The 20854-nt window shown below is 52.2% G+C and overlaps 2 protein-coding genes and 1 pseudogene across 2 annotated transcripts in view; 2 read left to right on the forward strand and 1 right to left on the reverse strand.

Moving 5' to 3' along the window:
• LOC139673818 (zinc finger protein 850-like) overlaps positions 1-20854 on the reverse strand; it is a 190382-nt gene that overhangs the window by 166096 nt on the left and 3432 nt on the right. The gene's annotated exons all lie outside the window — the stretch shown is intronic.
• LOC139673814 (zinc finger protein 850-like) overlaps positions 1-20854 on the forward strand; it is a 701437-nt gene that overhangs the window by 133434 nt on the left and 547149 nt on the right. The window lies entirely within an intron of this gene.
• On the forward strand, positions 9261-11899 carry LOC139674169 (olfactory receptor 14A16-like; annotated as a pseudogene).

Consider the following 20854-nt stretch of genomic DNA (forward strand, 5'->3'; position numbering starts at 1 on the left):
TGTCCACCATTACCTGATTAATTCGGCTCTAGGCTACGGTACAGAGAACTGAACAACAATCATGTCCTAGTAAAGAGAACAGAACATGCTTGGTAGTAAGGCTGGAGCAAACAGGCCTGGAACTTAGGGAGGGGATTTGGTTATTGGCCCTTGTTCCTTCTCAGTTTCTCTGAGGTTTTTGTTCTAGTTGTTTGCTTTGTTTCTGTTTTTTTTTTCTATTGCCATATCAATCAAGTGGTATTATTGAGTCTAGAAATTCTAATTTTTGGTGAATGAAAGTGTGAACATCCTTAGGACGGGACAGATAATAGTGCTCAGCTCTCAGTGTTTTAGTTCATAGTCAGCACAGACAGATACAGTGCTGACTGCTCTGTTTCCCATCTGCCCTGCACATCCATTTGTGGTGCCTCAGAGCTGATTAAAGAGAAAAATATCTGTGCAGGTTCTGATGGCAACGTCAGAGCAACCCTGAGGAGGCTGGAAAAGGGACACTGATGGTGCCTGTAGGGTACAGTGTGGTGATTTCTCATATTGCCTCTTTTATTCAGTTCTAATTGTAGAAGAAGGAGAATTTTTCTGCCTGCTGCTGGACTGAGAAATTAATTTCTGTGTCCCATTGCCTACCTGGGCAAGCCAGAGCAGAAGACATAAAGAGCAGTATCAATTCCAGTCATGTGTCACAAAACCTTCTGTGCTTCTTTAAAACTCCATTCTTGCAAGTCCTGTTGTGATTTGGAGCTGTGAGCAGCCAGCCACCTTCAATACCCTGAGAGTGGAAGGATCCTGCCCTCACCTATCATTGATTGCTCCTTCCCCACAGCCGTTCTCCCCAGCCCTGTGAGCAGCTCCCCAGGCTGGCTGAGAGCTGACCCTGGCAGGCAGCAGAGTCCCTGCCCCAGCACAGCACCCTGGGCTGCAGGACCCTGCTCTGCCCCACAGCCCTGGGCAGCCCTGGCTGCACCCCCAGGCTCAATAGCTATTCCAAAGTGTTCACCAACAGCCCCCTCCTCACACATCGCATTAGCTGGGGCTGGGCCAGTTTTAGGAGATGCCTCCAGGAGCTGCCCCTGCATTGCCCTGCACCCACAGACTCACCGTGTCCAGCACTGCAAAGATTTCTCCTCCAAGAGCTCTGAGTCATCCTCCGGGTGCTGAGCCCCTTTAAGCTCTGTCTGTGCCCTGCTGGTGTCTCTGAGCTGCCCTGGCAATGCCCTGAGCCCTGCTGGGCTGTGCACAGGAGCTGCTCCTGGGCAGAGCTGTCTCTCTGCAGCGGTGCCCGCTTGCCAGGAGCTCCCTGTGTGCCAGGAGCCCGGCCCAGCTCAGCAGCACAGCAACAGCCCAGGGCATTTAATGGCCCTCTGGGGGGTTTGTGTTGTTTACATCAGACTCAGTCCATCAGTAACTTCAAACAACTTCCTAAGAAGTCAAAGTGAGAGTGAAACTCTGAAGTTTCTTGTAGTGCTAATGGGTCCAATTAAGAGACAAGACTGAGAAAGTGTCCCCAGATTCCAGGTAGAGCAGAAAACTGCAGACAGTGGTGACAATTATGAAGAAGCAACGAAAGGTGTCTCTCATGCTTAGGAAACCTCTATATGTTTCCTTATTCCAAAGGGCCAAGCCCTGACACCCAGCCCCTGGAAATGCATATCCAGTCCCTTACTCATTCTCACGCCTTATCCTGGGGCACTGGGATGTGGGATGTCCAATGCCAAGGGCAGGAGGATGGGGTGGCACCTCCCAGGCTGCTGAGCAGGGACAAGGAGGCAATGAGGCCCCAGGGCTGCAAGGCTCACTTGTCTCCTCATGCCATCAGGGGCACACACAGCAGCCATGGCCAAAGGCCTGCACAAGTTGGCTCTCTTGGGGCCCTTCAGCTTCTGCACATCCCTGTCTCCTCTCCAGCCCAGGCTGTCCTACGGTGTCCATGCCCTGCCCCTTTCCCTGCAGGCTGTCGGCATCCCCCGGCTGCCCCACCTCGCTGGCCCCTTCCTGCAGTGACATCTCTCCCTCCTCCCTGGCTCTGCCTTGGAGCACAAAGCCTTGGACTGATCCAGACTTCTTCTTGGTGATGCTTTGTATCAGAGCACTTGTCTTGGAGGGAAACTCCTTTCTGCATATGTCCAGTATAGACCTTCCCAGATGCCATTGGTGACATTATTTCTTTCTCATTCTATATCTGACTACAAAAAGAAAAGCTCCACCATCTCTGACACCACCACTGGGACACTGTGGTACCTCATGGAATGAACGGCCCGGTGTGACACTGCAGAGTCTTATTTATACAATGGATTAATTGTCACTCTGGAACTTTCCTGCACTGATGTCTCTCCCTCCTCCCTGGCTCTTCTTGAGAGATAAAGCCATGGGCTAATTCAGACTTCTTGGTGTTGTGTTGCACCAAAGCACTGCTCTTGGAGGGAAATTCCTTTCTCCTCATGTCCGACCTGGACCTCCCCGGCTGCCCTTGGTGACATTATTTCTTTCTCATGCTGTTTCTCACTACAAAGAAAAGCTCCACCATCTCTAGGGGAGAGCACTTCAAGGACTCAACCTTCTCCTGTGCTCTACTCAGTCTCCACACCACTGAGCCCAGGGCTTTCAGTCCTTATACATTGGTCATGTGCTTTAGACCTCCAAATGCCTTCATGGCCCCTCTCTGGTCCCTCTCCAAGGTGTTTAGCCATGAAAATGCAGTGCCCCCTGTCCAGGAAAGACAGACTGACACACTTTGCCAAAGGTTGTATTGGCAGAACAAGGCACAGTAACTGCAACTCAGCAAGGGGAGATTTACATTGGATGTCAGGAAGAAATATTTTCTGATTAAGGGAGCAGGAACGTGGAGCAGGTTGCCCACTAAGTGGAAACCTCATCCCTGGAGGTGTCCAAGGTGAGGAACTTTGTGCAGCCTGAACTGGTGCAAGGATTCCCTCGTTAATGGGCAGGAAGTTGGACTGGAGGTTCCTTTAGGTCTCTTTCAACCCAAACTGTTTCATCATTCTTTCATTCCTGTATCTCCAATTCCTTCTCCACAGGGCTGCAAACACCTACGGACACCTTGTCAGCATTTTTATGTGACCTAATCCCCAAAACTTTATAAATGTGAAAGAACTGCCATTTTAGGGACATGAATTTTCAGGTTTTTAGAAGAATCATTCAAAACTAAAAGGTTACATGGGAACTAATAGAGATTTAAAACATCCCAGCATAAAAGGCTCTCCAAGTGGTCAATGGCAGAGCTTCCCAGAATGACCCTGATCTGAGGTTGGCCATTTGTGTCTCAGAGTCTGAGAGTCATGATGGGAAACCAGAAAGTGCATTTGGGGACTGTGCAAGACTTGCCATGGGACATTTAGGAAAAAAAATACTGGATTGGAATGGTTGGGGGGAACACTGTTGTCCATGGTGCAACAAGCATAAGGAAACAGAGACAAAAAGATGATGGAAGAGCTAATTATGTGTAAGCAAGTGACTGCTAAGTGTCTTTCTCTGGCCTTGCCCTGCAACTGATCCCACAGCCTGTCCTGTTTTCTCAATCTCTCCATTGTCAAGAACTTTCTGGGTCAAGGGATCTCTGTGCTCTGGCTAAGGAGGAGATCCAAGTGCCAATCACTGGAGTGGGAGCCACAAATCATCAGGTCTTCTGTTCTTTGGGGCCCAGACACTGGTGAGACTGGTGTGTGTGCACAGAACACTGGTGGGGGTGTGGGTGGGTGGAACCACCAGTGACCATCAAACCAGAGCAACCAGCACGTGGCAGAGGCCTGGGAGCCCCTGTCTGAGATCATCCCCGGGAGGGATCCACATTGTCTGGGTGACTCTGGAGCTCTGCATCTTCTGACATGGCAGAGCACACAAACAGCCCATTCTTGTGTCCCTTTCTCCACTGAGATTTCCTCGACCCTCCATGATTTATTTGTCTGTCAGGGTCCCAGCAAATCCATGACCCTCGTGCCCCACCAGTCTGTCAGTGTCCCGTTCTGGGGACCCTTCACCCAACAGTCCTGTGGGATTGGAGGGGGATTAGACTTCCCTTTCCAGGGGGCTGAGGCAACAGCACAAGGGAGACACCTCAGTGTGTCTTCCCACTTTATTCCAGTGTGTTCCTGCTGCAGGAGCTGCAGTGCCCAGGAAGGACTCACAGAGACATTTCCCAGAATAACACTCTTTATGAATGTAAAATTGTGACAGGTTAAGGTTCAAAGGTTGTCAGTGACAGAATATGAGTGTAAATATGTATTTAGAGCAATACCCAGACCAGCTCTAATCCCAATTAAAGTATTCAGTGTGTGCAGAGCACAGTTCTTACCCAAGAGACCCCTGTGGGGCAGAGACAGGTCCATCCCTGCAGTTATGATTAACTCTTCCCTCTCTTTTCTTCCATTCTCGAGTTACTTTTATACTATTTCTTTATGTTTAGGTGGAGCATGAGTGATTTTAGACACAAACACCTTTGTTTATGGTTTGCATGAAATTGTCTCACTTTGCTGTTAAGGACAGAGGCAAAAAAATGCCCAGTGGTTGGTGGTTGTACCTTGGAGGGGCGTAACTCGGGGTTGGAGGTGTGTGTTAATATTACAATTAGGCTTTAATGAACCAAGTTCACCTGAGGACAGAGATCTCCCCACAGCTGTTGGCTCAGCAGCAGGACATCTCCTCCTCTGCCCCTGGGCTGGCAGGGGCTGTGCAGTTTATCAGCTGCAAAGTCCCCCTGAGTTCCCCTCCCTGCAGGGATTCCCACAGAGCCCCCTGAGGAGTCTCCACTCCCCCCACCCTCCATTCTATCCCCTGGGCAGGTGTTGACTCTTGTGTGAGGAATCCTCATGGAGCTGCCCCCACGTCCCATCCAGGGAGCAGCAGCTGCATTTTACCCTGGAATTTCTGTATCACTACAACTTCTTTTGGGATGTGAATAGAACTGGAATCCCCTAATTTCACCCTCAGTAATCTTCCCTCAGGAACCAAAGGGACCATAGGAGTCTGCAAAACTTCATGGAGTGCACTATGACACTCCAGGGCATCATGGAATCAAAGGAATCATTGGAAAATGTGGCACCTCATGGAATCATCAGGCAATTGTGACATTGTGGAATGTCATGGAACCAAAAGGCCTTAGGGACACTGTGGAGCCCCATGGAATCACAGATGCCTTTGTGACACTGCAGAACCTCATGGACTCAAGGGATCATTGTGAAACTACAGGGCCTTATGGAACCAAAGGAACCCTTGGACACTGCAGTGACCCCTGGAATCAAACAGTCTTTGTGACACTGCAGGGCCTTACGGAGCCAAAGGGACCATTGTGACACTCTGGAATATAAATGGTCTATTGTGACACTGTGGAATCTCATGGAATCTAAAGGGCCATTGTGACACTCCAAGCCCTCATGGATTCAAAGGAATCCTGAGACACTTTGAATCCAGAAGTAATCATGAAAGAATTGTGAAACCATGGAGCCTCATGGAATCAAAACACTGGATCAATATATTAATTATGGATTGTTATATTTATTATTGGCTTGGACCAACTCAAGTGTGTTTGTGGGGTTAAAGGGAAAAGTCCAAATCCCAAAACTGAGGTAGTGCCCTGTTCCATACCCAGCCCCTTGGAACTTCCTTGGGCAGCCCTGGAGCAGCTGTCAGGGAAAAACAGCCTGGGAGTACTGCCCTATAGCACTGCCCCATAGCACTGCCCCATAGCACTGCCCCAGCACACTGCCCCACAGCACTGCCCCATAGCCCTGCCCCATAGCCCTGCCCCACAGCACTGCCCAATAACACTGCCCCATAGCACTGCCCTATAGCACTGCCCCATAGCACTGCCCCATAGCCCTGCCCCATAGCACTGCCCTATAGCCCTGCCCCATAGCCCTGCCCCATAGTTCTGCCCTATAGCTCTGCCCTATAGCACTGGCCCATAGCTCTGCCCTATAGCTCTGCCCTATAGCACTGGCCCATAGCTCTGCCCTATAGCACTGCCCCATAGCACTGCCCCATAGCACTGCCCCATAGCACTGCCCCATAGCTCTGCCCTATAGCACTGCCCCATAGCCCTGCCCCATAGCTCTGCCCTATAGCACTGCCCCATAACACTGCCCTATAGCACTGCCCTATAGCACTGCCCCATAGCCCTGCCCCATAGCCCTGCCCTATAGCCCTGCCCTATAGCCCTGCCTTATAGCACTGCCCCACAGCACTGCCCCACAGCACTGCCAAATAACACTGCCCCACAGCACTGCCCCATAGCCCTGCCCCACAGCACTGCCCCACAGCACTGCCCCACAGCACTGCCCCATAGCACTGCCCCATAGCACTGCCCAGAGCACTGCCCCAAAGCACTGCCCCAAAGCACTGCCCCACACCACACCCTCTGGAACCCCTAATCCAGCCCCACACCGCCTATGGCACACCAGGAGCACTGCCCCTCACCCTCCCCAGAGCCCCACAGTGGCCACTGGGCCAGAAGTCCCCCCTGGGGGGTGTGGGTTGGGGTGGCCACAGGGAGCAGAAAAATAAAATTAACACCATGTGGCCATTGCATGGTCAGACCCTCCCACCTGGACAGGTGGAAGCTGGACTTGCATGGGACTGTGGGTGGTAGCTCTAATTCTGTCTTTTTCTCTCTCTCTTTCTTTAATCACCTTCTCTTAAATCTCCCTTCTTCATTTTTAGAGTAACATAAAACCAAATGGGTTGGATTTTGCTGACTCGTATGGCTCAGCATGTGCTCAGTCAGTGCTCTGTGGGATGCTCTGCTCTGGTTGAATGCTGCCCTTTAAACTTTTGCCAAGCTCCCTCATTTTCTAAAATTTGCCAGTAAAAGTGTGTTATTTGACCTCCTGAGAAAAGGTGTAGATTTTCTCCCTTGTGGTCCCTCTCAAGATATTAAAAGAACTAAAGGACCTTTTAAAATACCTGGAGGGAGAATATTTTTGGTGCCTTGTATATTTTTTAAACTAAAACCCCTTGGATGAGCTCATAGCTCAAACCTGGTGTCCTACAGTCACCATCTCTGGAAGTGTTCAAAAAACATGGAACTGTGACACTTGGGGACACGGTTCAGTGGGGAAGATGCCAGTGTGAGGTTAATGATTGGACTCCATCATCTCAGAGGTCTTTTCCAACCTTAACAATTCTATGATTCTTAATGATTAAGATCTTTCATCTTGTCACTTGTCTGTTCTTTTGTCTGCTCATTTGTCATAATAAATAATTCATTTTACATAAATATATCTGATCTTTCATTGTTAAAACCTGTGGGAAAAAGTGATTCAATCACACCTCTATAATTTACACTGCAGAGTAAATCTGAGGCTAAGATTGGATCCAACCACACCCAGGCTCCTCTCTGAGAAGGAGTTTAGAAAGCAAGAGGTCCTTTCTGCCCCTCACAGCTCAATGAGGCAGCTTCTCCAGTAAACTCTGTCTATGTCTTCTATTTCCACCATCACCCCGTGAGGTTCCACACAGTCCCAAGGTTCCTTTTATCCTGTGAGCTTTCAGAGTGTCCCAGGATTCCTTTGGATCTCTGAGGCCCTGAAGGGTCGTGATGATCCCTTCATTTGATGAGGTTCTGCAGACTGACAATGATCCCTTTGGATCAATAAGACTCTGCAGTGTCACACAGGGCCATTCATTCCATGAGTTTCCACAGTGTCACACTCGTCCCTTGTGCTCCACAAGGCCCTGCACTGTGACAAAGGTCCCTTAAATTCATGAGATTCCACAGTGACCCCTTGATTCCATGAGGTCCTGCAGTGTCACAGTGGTGGTGTCAGAGATGGTGGAGCTTTTACTTTTGTGGTCAGAAATAGAATGAGAAAGAAATAATGTTACCAAGGGCAGCTGGGGGAGGTCCAGTCTGGACTTGTGCAGAAAGGAATTTCCCTCCAACACAACTGCTCCCTTACAAAACCTCACCAAGAAAGGGCCTGGGTCAGCCCAAGGCTTTCTGTGTCAAGAAGAGCCAGGGAGGAGGGAGAGATGTCACTGCAGGAAGGGGCCAGCGAGGTGGGGCAGCCGGGGGATGCCGACAGCCTGCAGGGAAAGGGGCAGGGCATGGACACCGTAGGACAGCCTGGGCTGGAGAGGAGACAGGGATGTGCAGAAGCTGAAAGGCCCCAAGAGAGCCAACTTGTGCAGGCCTTTGGCCATGGCTGCTGTGTGTGCCCCTGATGGCATGAGGAGACAAGTGAGCCTTGCAGTCCTGGGACTCATTGCCTCCTTGTCCCTGCTCAGCAGCCTGGGAGGTGCCACCCCATCCTCCTGCCCTTGGCATTGCACATCCAACATGTCAGTGCTCCAGGAAGAGCCCTGGGGAATGAGGGAGGGACAGGATCCCTCTTCCCAGGGTATCGGGGTCAGGGCTTGGACCTTTGAATTCTGAAACACAGCCAGTTTAACTCAGCATCAGAGACATCTTTGACTTGCTTGTCCCTACTTGCCATCACTGTCTGCAGTTTTATGATCTGACTGGAATATGGGGACACTTTCTCAGTCGGGTCCCTCAGTGGGACCCATTAGCACTACAAGAAACTTCAGTGTTTCAATCTCACTGATACTTCTTGAGAAGTTGTTTGAACTTACTCTGAGGGACTGAGTCTGATGTAAACAACACAAACCCCCCAGAGGGCCATTAAATGCCCTGGGCTGTTGCTGTGCTGCTGAGCTGGGCCGGGCTCCTGGCACACAGGGAGCTCCTGGCAAGCGGGCAGCGCTGCAGAGAGACAGCTCTGCCCAGGAGCAGCTCCTGTGCACAGCCCAGCAGGGCTCAGGGCACTGCCAGGGCAGCTCAGGGACACCAGCAGGGCACAGACAGAGCTTAAAGGGGCTCAGCATTGGGAGGATGACTGAGAGCTCTTGGAGGAGAAATCTTTGCAGTGCTGGACACGGTGAGTCTGTGGGTGCAGGGCAATGCAGGGGCAGCTCCTGGAGGCATCTCCTAAAGCTGGCCCAGCCCCAGCTGATGGGATGTGTGAGGAGGGGGCTGTTGGTGGACACTTTGGAATAGCTGTTGAGCCGGGGGGTGCAGCCAGGTGTGCCCAGGGCTGTGGTGCAGAGCAGGGTCCTGCAGCCCAGGTTCCTGAGCTGGGGCAGGGACTCTGCTACCTGACAGGGTCAGCTCTCAGCCAGCCTGGGGAGCTGCTCAGAGGGCTGGGGGAGAAGCTCTGGGTGGAAGGAGCAACCCTGAGCAGGGCAGGTTCCTGTTGCTGAGAGGGAGCTGTGTGGGTCAGGGATGCTCACAGCTCCAGGTCTGTTTGGGTATGGGTCTGGAGGATGCTTCCCAAGAAGATGGTAAGTCAGGGATTACGGAAATGATCGGAAAATTTCTTGAGTATGTTTTCAATTTTCTTACTTGGAGAAGGGTGAGATGGTTTGGCAATGAAAGAAGAACAATAGGAGTTGCAATCACAGAATAAGACAATCTTCTGACTTGAAAGAGATACACAAGTAACCTCAACACAATGTTTGAACATGAACTGAGACTGCTGATGTGTAACTTTGAGTCAGTCAGTTTTCTGGGAGCCTCCTGAAGTGCCTCAGCTATGGACAGCACAATGATCACCTTTTCTGGGCCCATCAGGGATGGTCTGAGCTGCCCTTTCCCACCTGCAGACAGAACATGCCCCAGGCAGTGCCCTGCAGACAGGCAGGTTCCTGTAGGGCCAGGGTGAGTGCACAGAGGTTGGGATGGGACTGGGAGTGCTGACAGGGAAAAGGCACCTCTCAGGAGGAAATGTCCAGGTCGCAGGGACATGATGAAAGCATGAAGGGGAGCTAAAAAGAGAAATGCTGTGGGAAGGAGGGCACTGTTGGTGTCTGGCAGGTGGCACAGCTGGGTCAGGGTAACACTGTCCTCAGGGCCTGCTGTCTCTTCCCTGGCTTCTCACACAGAGCACTATAATATTTTTCCCTTGTCTCTCCACTACTCTGATGTTGTTCTTGTTGCCTTGTTCTCTCACTGAGGCTCTGGGATTTGCAGCTCCTGAGTCTGGCACTGCCCTTGTGAATCCAGCCATGCAGGTGTGTCCTTAGGAATGGAATGTCCAAGCTTTCCTCTAACTGGTGAGCTGTGAGCCAAGCAGTGTGTGGGACAGGGGAATGAGGTGACTATCCTTTAATGACATACCATCCTCAGGGCACTCAGGTATCTCCTTGTAATGTCCTAATGTTCTGTAGCACACTGGTGTTACCTGAATGCCCCATGGCAATGTACAAAGATGTTACAACTGAGGAAATGCTTCTGGGTTTGTCAAATGAACTTCGTATGTCTTTGGCAGAATTGAGTCGCCCTCAGAGACCTTAAGAAAGGCTGAGACATTTAGTGATCCCTCTGCTCTCAGCAGGGTCTGGTTTCTACTCAGGGTAACGTGTGAGGGTGATTGACCTCTGATCCTCGAAGGTCAAACACAGAGCAGTTGGGAACAAGCCTGTCCAGCCACTCACCTTGTCCTAAGCCACAGGAATCCCTTTGCCTCCCACACCTCTCAGGGTCTCCCTCCAAGTGCAGTAGAAAGGCATAGAAAGTGGGTCAGAAAAAATTCCCTAAATCCACTTTGTGCCACCCACCTGGTTTAGACCTGGGAGTGGAAATGGTAACGAACCTTTCTGCATTAGGAGTGATACCATGTGACAAATTCGAATATCCAGCCTAGTCCCTCTGCCCCATGGCCACAAACCCACTGCAGAGGTGCAGGGATGGCTCCTCCAGTACCCACACACACAGGCCTGGCTGCTCATGGCACTCCCAGAAAGCACAAAGTAAGCTCAAGTTAGGGAGCTTGATGAAGGATTTTCCAAGAGAGGTAACAAGGGTGGATGAGTCAAAGTCAGACAGCCTGTGGGAAATGGCATCATTTAGCTCAAGGAAGCATGACATGACTTGTCTCTGTCTTTTTCTCTATGAACAGGTCCCCAAACCCAGAGGTAGCAAATGCCCAACAGCAGCTCCATCAGCCACTTCCTCCTCCTGCCATTGGCAGACACGCGGCAGCTGCAGCTCCTGCACTTGTGGATCTTCCTGGGCATCTCCCTGGCTGCCCTCCTGGGCAACGGCCTCATCATCAGCGCCGTAGCCTGCGACCACCACCTGCACACCCCCATGCACTTCTTCCTGCTCAACCTGTCCCTCACAGACCTGGGCTCCATCTGCACCACTGTCCCCAAAGCCATGCACAACTCCCTCTGGGACACCACAACCATCTCCTACATGGGATGTGCTGCACAGGTCTTCTTCCTTATATTCTTCCTTGGAGCAGAGTTTTATCTCCTCACCATCATGTGCTACGACCGCTATGTTGCCATCTGCAAACCCCTGCACTACGGGACCCTCCTGGGCAGCAGAGCTTGTGCCCACATGGCAGCAGCTGCCTGGGCCAGTGCCTTTCTCAATGCTCTGCTGTACACAGCCAATACATTTTCCCTGCCCCTGTGCCAGGGCAATGCCCTGGGCCAGTTCTTCTGTGAAATCCCCCAGATCCTCAAGCTCTCCTGCTCACACTCCTACCTCAGGGAACTTGGGCTTATTGTGGTTAGTGCCTGTTTAGCTTTTTGCTGTTTCATTTTCATAATTTTCTCGTATGTGCAGATCTTCAGGGCTGTGCTGAGGATCCCCTCTGAGCAGGGACGGCACAAAGCCTTTTCCACGTGCCTCCCTCACCTGGCCGTGGTCTCCCTGTTTGTCAGCACTGGCATATTTTACTACCTGAAGCCTGACTCCATCTCCTCCCCATCCCTGGATCTGGCCCTGTCAGTTCTGTACTCGGTGGTGCCTCCAGTACTGAACCCCCTCATCTACAGCCTGAGGAACCAGGACCTCAAGGATGCCCTGAGGAAAATGATGACTGGATGCTTTTCAGCAGGAGGAACCTGCCAGTTTTCTTCTGTACAGTGCTCACAATAAAACTCATGACAGGCTCAGTTTGCCTTCCCAGGTTTTCCTTGGTGCTCAGTGGGTTCTCTCATAATGTTGTGGTCAATGAAATTATTTTATTCATCCTCTCATCTAAATCACTGTATTCTTTATTAATTTGACTCTTTAAATATTTAATTGAGCAACCGTGCTATCTTTTTATTTAAACAAAATAACACTTTTGTAGTTCCCTTGCATACCTTGGATTTTTCCTTTGAGACTTTCAGGCACCTACTGGGCAGTTCCATGTGTGCAGAGAAGGGCAAAGAGTCCCAGCACAGCAGCACTGCCAGGGAGCACCAGCACTGGGCCTTTGCTGACCTGCTCTCTTTCCACTTGTACACTCTCCTGCAGAGCCCCTGGGCTGGACTGAGGCCTTGGTCCTCTGCCAGCTGGGACACAGACCTGCTGCATGTCCATCCTGGGCTCACAGGCAGGGACAGGCCATGGGCACTGCTGGGACACAGCTGGGCTCCACAACAGCAGCTCCATCAGGAAAGGGCTTCTCCTTAGCTCAGGACATGCAGTCTTAGGGCTTTTTGCAAAGTCACTCTCAAGAACATGCCAAGGAAGAGACTCTATAGAGGCTCCTTGTTTGCTTGTTCTCCAGGGGCTCTAAACCTGCATGTGAACCAGCAAACAGAGCCCTGTAACTGCAGGGGCTACAGCAGGAAACAGGGAAAATGATCTGGTGAGTGTTCTCTGTTACCCTCAGTGAACACACTACTGCTACCCATGACAACAATAGCAGTAATAAAAGCTGGAACTATAACAATAAACCCCACAAGAAGCACATGAGGAGCACAACACCATTGCTCCACTGCTCACCACTCAGTGTCCAATGCCCAGCCCAGCCCAGACACAGATCAGCCCTTCCTGACCAACACCCCATTAACACCCTGATCACGGCTCTGCTTTAAAGGGAACATCCCTTGGGCCAGTTGGGCTCAGCTGTCCTGGCCCTGCTCCCTCCCAGTTCTGTGACCCTGAGGAGATCTTAGGAGGCCATGATTGCACAAACCTCTCACAGATTCCAAGTCAAAACCCAAACCCAAAGCACCTTGAAAAACCTGCAGCCCTTGAAGCTTTAAGGAGCCCCTCAAGGGCAAATCCTGACAAAGCCTCCCCAGGGACTCATCTCGCAGACCCTTGGAGGCCACGACTGCAGGGAGGCAAAGGCTCTGGGCAGCAGCTCAGGTGCTGAGCAAAGCCTGGCTTGGCTGGAGGCAGCAGAAAGGCCCAGCCCTGACCCCCAGCCCAGGGAAGGCACATCCTGTCCCTCACACCTTGCTCACGGCTCTGCTGGGGTCATTGGCTTGGGGGGTGATGCTGAGGGCAGGACAAGGGGTGACAGTGCCCAGCCTTCCTGGGGCTGTGCCAGGAGGCAACAAGGCCCGAGAGCCTCAGCACAGCAAGTCTGCTCACAGCCCTTGGTGGCACAGACGATGCTGTGCCCGAGAGGACAATAACTTCGGATTTCTTGGACTTCTGGCCCAGTCTCTTGATGTCCCTCTGGGAAGGCAGAAACCACCTCCCAGAGGTGGGTGACAAACCAGTGCTGGGAATGGTCATTTGGAGGGGCTGGTCTGTGATGAGTGTCCAAAGATGTCTTTGGTCTCACCAGGCTCTAAAGTGCCTCACGGGCTCCTTGATTCCAGGACATTCTTCAGTGTTCACGGTTCCTTCTTGCTTGCAAAGGTTGTGCCATGTCATGGTGTCCCTTTGGTACCAGGAGGTTCTGTGGTGTCACAATGGCCCTTTGGTTCCAGGAGGTTCTGTGGTGTCACAATGTCCCCTTTGGTTCCAGGAGGTTCCACACTGTCCTTGCTGGAACACACCTGGTTGGATGTTGCCCCACCTGCAGAGCTGCCTCCAGCTCTGGGGTCCCAGCACAACAAGGACATGGAGCTGTTGGAGCAAGTCCAGAGGAGACCACCAAGATGATCAGAGGGATGGAGCAGCTCTGCCATGAGGGAAGGCTGAGAGAGCTGAGATTGTTCAGCCTGGAAAACAGAAGGTCTTGGGGTGACCTAATTGTGGCCTTCCAGGACCTGAAGAGGCCAACAAGAAAGATGGAGAGAGACTGTTTACAAGGGCCTGGAGTGACAGGACAAGGCACAATGGCTTCACACTGATAGAGGGAAGTGTTAGATGAGATATTAGGAAGAAAATCTTTACTGGGAAAGTTCTGGGGCCCTGGCACAGGTTGCTCAGAGAAGTTCTGGCTGCCCCATCCCCAGAAGTTGTTCAAGGCAAGGCTGGATGATCAACCTTGTCTAGGTCCTTTCCAACCCAAACCATTCTATTATTCTGTGACTGGTGGGTGACATGGTGGTCAGGGCAATCTTGGGCACAAAGAATATAAAATAATGGAATTTTCCATTCTGAGTGAAGGAAGGAAGGGGCAGCAGAACTGACAGCTTGGACTGATAGCAGGGAGACTTTGCACTGTTGAAGGGACTGATTGAAGGAGTGTCTTGGGGGTCTGTCCTGAAGCAAAAAGCATTCTCATGGCCAGGCTTTGTGAACAAAGATTTGGGAAGGGCACTACCCACGCTTGCTGCAAGCTGCTGGTGGCTAAAAAGGCCGATACGGGATAGGCAAGTCCGGTCACAAAAGGCACAGGGGAACGTCTCCTTTGGCCATATTGGCAAGGAACGGTTCTGTCTGCGTTGTCTTTTCTCCTCCAGACTGACTGTGCTGCGTTCCCAAAGGAAGCAGCAGCGTCGTGAATGGTGTGTCTCCATGAATCCTGATTGGAGGCCACAGTGGACCATTGGGGCAGGCAATATGGCCAAGGCTGAGCTGTTGTTTCAGGCAGTCCTTGTATCTCCTCTTCGGGTCTCCTCTCTTGTGGCAGCCGGTGGCGAGTTCTCCATAGAGCACAATCTTCGGGAGGCTGTGGGTGATCCTCCATCCTGGAGACGTGCCCTGCCCAGCACAGCTGCGTTCTCAGCAGCATGGCCTCCATACTGCTGACCCCTGCCTGTTCAGAACAGACACATTGGTCACGTAATCAGACCAGTGGATGTTTAGGATTGAACGGAGGCAGCGCTGATGGAAGCGTTCGAGGAGCCGCAGGTGGTGGCGGTAGATGACCCAGGATTCAGACCCATAGAAAAGAGCAGACAGTACAATGGCTCTGTAGACACTGATCTTTGTACTTTTCTTCAGGTGTTTTTGGACCAGGGTCTTCTATGGAGTTTTCAGAAGGCTCTGTAAGCCATTGCTGGCCTGTTGTCTGTCTCTTTGTCAATCTTACTGTCTGAGGAAATGATGCTTCCCAGGTAGGGGAACTGCTGGACTGACTTAAGCTCTGATTCGCAAGAGAAGTGGAGGGAACAGAACAAAGGACCCATAGAACTTTGCTTGACCTCACCAAAGCTTTTGACACTGTGAGCAGAAAAGGGCTGTGGCAGATCTTGGAATGTTTCGGATGTCTCCCCAGGTTCCTCCAAATGATCATCCTGAGGATCGTGAGGATCAGCGTGGACCAGTCAGATCTGGCAATGCACTCTCTGAGCCCTTTCCAGTAACCAGTGGTGTGAAACAAGGTTGTGTTCTTGCACCAACTCTATTCACAATCTTCTTCAGCAGGATGCTCCAAAGAGCCACGGCAGAGCTCGATGAAGAAAACGGCATCTCCATCCGATATCGTACCGATGGAAGCCCATTCAGCCTGAGGCGACTGCAGGCCCACACCAAGCCCCTGAATCACCTTGTCCAGACCTGCTTTTTGCTGACGGTGCCGCCCTCGTTGCTCACACAGAAGCAGCTCTGCAGCGCTTCACATCCTGCTTTGCAGAGGCTGCTGAGCTTTTGGGGATGGAAGGCAGCTTGAAGAATACAAGCTGCACCTCAGGAAGTCTTCCATCATCCCCACATCACCGTAGGCAAATCAAGCTCAAGTCAGTCCAGCAGTTGGTTTTCTCTATTGCAAAATTTAACCCCAGAACTGCTCCAGAAACCCTCTGTGTGAGCATGTCCTGCAGCACTGTGTATTCCTCCTGCAAATCCCCTGGGAGGGAATTTCTTTGTGATTATTCCATGTCTAGTTAGTGGCACACAAACTGCCCATCTTTGTGGCTCTTAGGGCTTAGTTATGTTATTACGAGCCAGTAATAGAGCATAGAATGAACTTGTGTAAAGCAAAGAAACATCAGGGGTGGCAGGTCTTGCATTCAGCCCCTCCTCTTTCCCACCTGTGTCCATCCCCTACACAGAGATGGGGCTTTTCCCAAGGGCTTGGCTCCAGGCTCCAGCACTGGGACCAGTTTGGGGCCAGGCAGTTTTGGGGATGGGTTTATTCTCTTTATTTCTCCACATTTCCCACTCTGGTGCTAGCACAGAGGCTCAAGCCCAGTTCTCATCAGTTCACTTGTGATGCTTCTGATGGCCAGGGAAGCTTCCAGGGCCTTGTACCTTTCCAGGCTTGTGGCCCAGTTGCCCTCAGCCTCAGAAAAGTAACAGCATTTTCCTTGGAAACCAGGCCACATGTCTGGGCACACACAGCAGAATTCCGGTTGAGGGAAACGACATCTCCAAAGAATGAAATAGAGAAAGCTGAGGGAGACACATGGGCAGCACTAAAAAGCAGGAAAATGGGATTAATTTATTGGCATTTTTCCTTGCAGCTGCAAGAGAGAAACTGGGGATGATATTCCTGTGATAGAGTGAGGAGCAGATGCCTGAGCCACAGTTTAGGGCAAAAAGGGAGTCACCCCAAAGGGTGCTTTGCCTGGGGAGCCTGCCTAGATGCTGGGAAAATCCTGGGATCCTCCCATCTCCTAAAATGGAGGTGCCTGGCCCGGATCCTCCCCACGGGATGCCTGGGTGGGACCCACCAGTCAGGGCCACAGCCAGGCTGAAGCTGAGGCTTCCCAGGAACACACTCAGAGGGAGAACACGCACCAGGTGTGATGTCTGCCATTCTGACCCTGGGGAAGGGAAGAGCAGAACAAGGCTGGGCTGGGTCCTCTCCCCTCTGCTTTGGCCTCCCTTGCTGGATCCTCAGTCCATCCTGAGTCTTACCCAGGACAGGGATCTTCTTGGGACTCAGGAGGGCAAGAGAGCTGAGGCAGGTCCTTCACAGGCACCAAGGTGTGTCTGAGGACCTGGAGATGGATCTTCAGCCTTCAGAAGTGACCACAGCCTGGAATTTGAGTGCTCCACACCAACCCCAGGGCTCCATCCCCATCCCACTGGTGCTTCCCAAGAGAGAGATGCTCTTCCCACCCCCTGCCCTTCCCCAGGGCATTGGTTTTCCCAGCATTGCCCCACTTGCACTGTTCCTCGGGATCACTGCAGGGGTTCAACGCTTCCGCTTGGCCTGAACACTTTGTCTCCTGGGTTTCTTTTCCCTTTGTGGCAGAGAAGCCTCAGAGCCCAGGACTGGTGTTCCCGGCCCCTGCAGGTGAATCCTCTGGGGCGCCTGTGCCAAGGCAGAGGCTGAGGAGACCTGCAGGCAGCCGAGCCCCCGTGTGTGCCACATTCCATGGAGCCAGCACAGCCTGGCTGGGGCTCTGCAGCCCCTGGGCTGGAGGGGCAAGAGGCACCTCGGGAAGCCCTGGCAGGGCAGGGTTTGCCCTGAGCTGAACAGGCATTGCCGGGAGGAGGGGGTAGAAAGGACAGAGGGAGGGGAAAAGGCAGGGGAGGGAAAGAGAGGGGAGGGAGAGAGATTGAAAAAGATCAAGAGGCAAAAAAGACAAATAGAGAAGAGAAAAAGACAATTTAAATTTTAAAGAAATAGAGAAGTCACTGCCTGCTCACAGTTCAAAGGGAGCTGAAATTTTTGCGAGGGCATAGGAGCCTGTTCAGGGGCAGGAGCTGCTTCTTCCAAGAGGAAGGAAACACCTGAAAGGATCAGAGCAGAGTTTGTGCTTTGACACCCCTTTCCCATAACCTGCAGGAGGGAAAGAGCTGAGCCTGAAATAACAAGCGTTCTGTTGAGCTTTAATGTCTCGTAGCTGCTTGCAAGCTTGTTTAGCTTTGTTTGCAAAGATGTGGAAATGGTAAAAAGCTTTGCCAGTTGGTGCTGGATTTGTGAAGCAGCCCCGGGCCAGCTCTGCAGTAACAAAGAATCGATGTCTGTCCCGAGCGTGTCACTCTCGGCCTGTCACACCCGGGAAGGAACGCGATGTTTGCGGCCACCCCCGAGGCACAAACTCGCTCCGAGCCCGCCGGGGGGTCCGCGGGAAGGAGCGGGCAGAGAGCCGCTCCCTGTGCGGGGTCTGGGGAGGGGACACGGGGGGACATGGGAGGATACGGAGGGGACACAGGGGGACATGGTCCCTGGGGAGGGGACATGGGGGACTCGGGGGGACACAGCCCCTAGGGAGGGGACACGGGGGGACACTGGGGCCGAGCTCCCCAGAGCCCGCTCCTCCCGCCCTCACCCGCACCAAGCCCCGAGCCCCAGCAGGGCTGCAGCCCCAAACCAGCTGGAACCTGGGGGTGGGAGGGCAGCCCTGAAGCCAGGCTTGCTATAGTGGGACTTGCTGAGAGCGACTTAGAAGGGTTTGTTCATTAGGAACTGCCCTGAACCCGGGGAAAAGACAAATGTTTCCTATTTTTCTATCAAAGATAAGCAGGACACAGGAATTTCTGAACAAACAACAGTAAAACGATAAAACAAATTTTTTTTTAACCAAACAGAGTTTTAGATAAAGAAAACCTTGAAAGAGTTTAGTCCTGCATTTGCAAGAAATAAATCAAAACACCTCTCTGTCCCAGAGGCTGCACCCAGTAAACAATGTTTAGTTAGAAGAAAAATACATTGCCAAAAGACATTCAGTCTTTTAACCATTTGCCTAAGCCCTAAAAATGTGTGTCTCAGGTGATTCACAAGATGTTTGTGTAGTTTGGAAGGATGTGCAGTGATTGATGTCACTCAGATGGATCCGCACCACAGAATGTCCGGTGTCCTCACTGAAATTCCCCTCCTAAACTGGCCCAAATTTGACTCCTGGGGAGCTGCATCGTGTCAGACACAGCCCCTGTGCCTGCCCACGGTGTCAATAAAGGCACTTTGGCTCACAGTGCGGCCCTGGGTGGGTTGCTGTGACTCAGCCCCACAAACCAGGGCTGTGCCCTCGGGCGCTCGGAGCTGCACCAGGGGGATAAAGGCCCCCCGGCCCCCTCGGTGCCCCCAGCAGTGGCTCTGCCCCCCAGAGCGGGGCTGTGCCCCCCAGAGCGGGGCTGTGTCCCAGACCCCTCGGCCCATCCCGAGCTTGGGGCTGAGCGCGGAGCAGGCGCTGAGCTGCTGGATCTGTCTCGGGGCTCAGGGGGACAAGGGGGTGTCACACCAGTGGCACAAACAAGAGATGAGTGGTGTGTGTCAGTCCCTCCCCCTCGCTCTGTCCCTCCCCACTGCAGCCTTTCTGCCAAAGCCCCGAGGATGCTGTGCCGGGCCCTCCATCCCACGGCCCGGGATAAGGGAGATTCCAGCCCCTCCTGGGCTTTCCTGCACTGAAAGAGCCGCACCGGGGGGTCTCTGCTGCCCCATGTCACCCAAAGAGCTGCCCCAGGGCCGCAGTTTGGGGCAGGACTGAGGGCTCAGGGACTGCCAGAGCAGATCTGAGCTGGGAGGGAAGCACAGACAGAGACTCACATGTGGGAGTATCCCAATAGAAACCAATTATCCCAAAATATCCCTGAATTCATTTCACAGTAACTCTGATCCCTCCCCCAATATAGGAATTCTCCCAGAATAACTGAAACCTCCTGGAATACCTGATTCTTCCCCAAAACAACTTTCATTCTTCCCCAAATACTCCAAAAATACCTGAGGTCTCCCAGATATTTCTGAATTGTTCTAAAATACCCCTGAACTCCCCCCAAATCCCCTGAACTCTTAAAGAACTCTCAATCCTCCAGAAATACATCAAATCTCACCAAATACTTCTCAATAAGCTGCACCCCCTTAAACTGCCACAAAACATGCAAAGACCCCCCAAACACACTCAGAGCTCACCAAAGTCCCCACCAAACCCCCTTCTGGGGGAACCTTTAGGGGCACTGGTGGTGCTGGGACCCTCCTGACTCTGGGTGAGCAGCTCTTGGGTGAGCAGCGTGGGGGGTGGGAGGAGGGGATGGTGGGAAAGGTCTGAGGGGAACGGGATAAAAGGGGTGGTTGGACCCCCACAGTGAGCGAGAGGGGAGTGGGACCCCTCTGAAAACAGAGTGGTGCTGGAAACTGAGGACTGGGAACAACGGGAAAAGGGATGGGAGAGGTCAGAAAAATGGGGAAAAAGGGAGGGGTGGACCCCCAAAACTGATCAGGAGGTGGATGGGCACTGGGGGGATGAGTTGTAAGGGGTGGGAGAAGAGGGAAAGTGTGAGCTGTGACCCCCAAACTGATCTTGGGGGGGCCTGGGGATTGAGGGGACAATGGGAAAGGGGAGGAATAGGCAGAAGGGTGGAAAATGGGGATTGGGCTGACAGGATGGACAGTCCCATGGGGGTCTTTGGGCAGAGGGGGCATTGGAAAAGGGGGCTCTGTGGTGGCTCCCTGAGCTCCCAACCTGCTGTGGGGTGCTGGGGCTGCTGGAGAGGGGGGGGCACCCTGGGGCAGGGGAATTATGGAAGGCTTAGGGTTTATTTATTATTACAAGTGATCAGATAAAAGATGTCAATCAAAATTATTTACTACACAATATAAATGCTAAACCTACCAGCAGTATAGTGTGAGACAGGACAGTGCACCATCCTAGAGCAACTGATGAAGCAATTCTACTAAAGCTATCACAAAAGAAAGAATTATTAAGTAGAGATCAATGGAACTCACCCAGCCCAAGGGACCTGGGGAGATCTCTGCTCTCAGCCTTGAGGAGTGACCTTGGTGGGGGCTCCCACCCTAAGGGAGGAATTTCCACACACACACCCCAAGAAGGGATATGTTGGAAGAACCTGCCCCTGTGAAAGGGGACTGGACCTTTAGAGTATAAA

The sequence above is a fragment of the Pithys albifrons genome, chromosome 7, assembly GCF_047495875.1.
Source record: "Pithys albifrons albifrons isolate INPA30051 chromosome 7, PitAlb_v1, whole genome shotgun sequence".
Lineage (NCBI taxonomy): Eukaryota > Metazoa > Chordata > Aves > Passeriformes > Thamnophilidae > Pithys > Pithys albifrons.